The sequence below is a fragment of the Myotis davidii genome, unplaced genomic scaffold, assembly GCF_000327345.1.
Source record: "Myotis davidii unplaced genomic scaffold, ASM32734v1 scaffold283, whole genome shotgun sequence".
Lineage (NCBI taxonomy): Eukaryota > Metazoa > Chordata > Mammalia > Chiroptera > Vespertilionidae > Myotis > Myotis davidii.
In genome coordinates, this window is record NW_006293960.1 from 318,177 (window position 1) to 321,405 (window position 3,229).

Consider the following 3,229-nt stretch of genomic DNA (forward strand, 5'->3'; position numbering starts at 1 on the left):
TAAAACAGCACAAAGTTATATGGAAAGAAGAATGTTAAGATGAATTGCAAATGGATATAAAACTGGTATTTCCACAGTGGGGAGAAAGTCAGATCACTACCAGGTTGGACAGAATTTACATACCTATCAGTTTCCTACAGCTAACAAATAGTTGCTAGTTGCAAAATGCCTCCAAACCAATGAACAGGGATAAACTGTGATCACTTGGAAACGTGCTGTGGACAATGCATAAGTTTGCACTGAAACATTTTCTTTTTTCCTGCAGGACTCAGAATCCTCTTGGCTGTCCACTTGAGCCTGCTTATCACATTGTGTTTCTCTTTTGTTTTTGGGGACATGGAAATACATTGTGTTCGATCATGGAGCACAGGGGTCCCTTAATCTTGAATGAAAATTGCATCTTTGTTTTCTTAATAATAAAAAAAGGTATTTAATCTAAATGGTGACATCACTCTAGAAGCAACCTGATCTTGTTACTTGGCCCCAATGTGTAATCATTATACAGCTCCTTTCCACTAATGGCTGCTGTCCTTTTACTTTGAAACTCAAACAGATCTCTCCCATATTAATATTTTCCCTCTTGTAGTCTTCTAATTATAGCCCAGGCTCCACCCTCCACCCCCACCCCCAACATGTTCCCTTCTTTATCTCACAGCCCATTTCTTCTGAACCCTCTGGCGGTCAAAGATCACAGTAGCTGGTACATCTTTTTAATAGTTATTTTATTGATTTGAGAGAGAGAGAGAGAGATCGATTTGTTGTTCTACTTATTTACGCATTCATTGGTTGACTCTTGTATGTGCCCTGACCAGAGATCAAACCCACAACTTTGGCATACCAGGAAGATCCTCTAACCAACTGAGCGACCTGGTCAGGATGTACTTGGTATATCTTGAAGCTGGAATCCCATCTTAGTTCTGACTGCAAAGCCTGTACTTTTTCTGATGTCATAGCCAGCAGGAAAGAGGAAAAGGCATTGGAGTTGGACCTTGAGGGAATGACAGTTAGGTAGAAGCAGATAAAGAAAGCACTTTAATGACACAAAGCACATTTGCCTGGGGCCCAAGTTCCTGTTGCATGGAATAAATAGTAAGTGATAAAGCTGGGAGGTGAGTTAGCCGTTAGGCATGTGTTATGGCTTGCACTTGCTTAATGCTTTGTTTTAATCTTTACATCAGCTCTTCAAGAAAGCTGTTGCTATCCTCACCTCACCCTTGAGAAAACTGAAGCACAGAGTGGTCCCTCTTACAACTTACCTGGAACCACTCAGCTGTTAAGTGGCTGAATTAAATTTAGAATCCCCTTCTTTTCAACCCTGGGGTCTTTATTCTTTCTACTTCATATAAGGCTAAGGGGCTTTAAGCAGGGGTGTGAAGTGGTTAGAATTGTATTTAGGAAAGATAGTGATGAAAGGGAAGCCGTAGTCAGCCTTTTGACCTGATGCTATCATTTGAAGGCCTGAACCCTTAACCCAGCACTAAAATGTGGAATTAAATGCAGAAACTTAAGTGTCTTGAAAGCCATTGAGCGTCAGCTACTCCTAATGTGGTCTACACATCTGCAACTTCAGTATAATCCTGGGGTTTATTAAAAATGCAAACTCTATACACACTCTTACCTTAAACTTATTAGACCAAAAATCCCTGGGCGTGGAGTCCAGGAATCTGAGTTTTAAGCCAGCCCTCCAGGTGATTGTTAGTCACACAAATGCTTGATAAAGCCCTGATAATTTTCTCTGGCCTCTCTGCCTTTCCGCATTTCCTGGTGTTACCAGCAAGACAACAAGACCTCAGTTCTTGTCTTCTTGAAGGAAAGAGTTCAGTCAAGAGACAAAGTGCAGCAAAACAAGCAAGAATTTATTGGCCACAGCAAAAACACACTTAGAACAGTGAACGAAGGAAGGGCATGGAAGAAGCAACAGGGGAGCCTAGGTGGGGCTGCTTTGGCTCACTGGGAAGTCAGAGAAAAGAGGACCTTGGAGATCGGTTCAGGGGTTTAGCCCAGAACAAAATGCCTCTGCCCATTGCTCCTCTGGTTGCAAGTCTTGAGGGGCCTATTGGAGTTTAGGGGATACATACCTGTGTGGAGAGGTGAGGGGAAAGGGTTGGCACAGGCATGCTCACCTGGAGGAGTGGGAGGGATGAGTCCTTTGTGTTGAGGGTGTTAATCTCTCTCTTGCAGGTGGAAATCGTAGGGGAGGTCTCTGGGGAGGGTCTCAATAAAACATCAGCTTTCCAGGTGTGCTCTCTCAGGGTTATGTTCTCCTCTGATTGGCCGGCACCAGGGCTGGAGTCATTAGTAAATGTAGCTGGTGCTGAGGCAGCCACGGAGTCACTTGTCTGGTTTTGCTGCTTTTCTGGGCCTGGAGCTGAAATACAACTGAGGCCTAGATGTTATCTTTAGGGAGGGAAAGGTCAGGGGGTCTAAACCACATGACCAGCGATATTAAAGGTCAGGGGATCTAAATCCCCTGTCCAGCAATATGCTAGGGGAGAAAAGGTTACTCTGGGGGCAAGGTCTTTGTTTTCCAAGCTTTGCCCCTTTCTAGGCAGCCAGGCTTTCCGCCCTGGTGAGGTTCTGCACCTGGCCCATTGTCCCTGCTCTGCTCATGTCTGTCTAACTGCATAACACTGGTCATCAAAAGGGTGCATCGTGCTTTTCCCAGGCGGCGGCCGAAGATGGCGGAGGGGCAGGTCCTGGTGCCTGATGGCCAAGGCCATCTCCTGGGCCGCCTGGCGGCCATCGTGGCCAAGCAGGTACTGCTGGGCCGCAACGTGGTGGTTGTGCACTATGAGGGCATCAACATTTCTGGCAATTTCTACAGAAACAAGTGCATGCTGCCCCACAAGACCAAGCGAGGCCAGGCCGCCTTGGACCGCCTCAAGGCATTTGACAGGATCCCACCGCCCTATGACAAGAAAAAGCAAATGGTGGTTCCCGCCGCCCCCCAGGTTGTGTGTCTGAAGCCCACCCGGACGTTTGCCTACGTGGGCGCCTGGCTCATGAGGTGGGCTGGAAGTGCCAGGCCGTCACAGCCACTCTGGAGGAGAAGAGGACGGAGAAGGCCAAGATCCATCACCGCAAGAAAAAGCAGCTCACGAGGCTACGGAAACAGGCCGAAAAGAACATGGAGAAGAAAATTAACAAATTCACAGAGGTCCTCAAGACCCATGGACTCCTGGTCTGAGTCCAGTAAAATTGACTGTTATTCCTCAAAAAAAAAAAAAAA

General features: G+C 46.4%; 1 pseudogene; it reads left to right on the forward strand.

Annotated features, from left to right (window-relative positions):
• The first annotated feature begins 2,660 nt into the window (after positions 1-2,660).
• LOC102755474 lies at positions 2,661-3,229 on the forward strand (annotated as a pseudogene).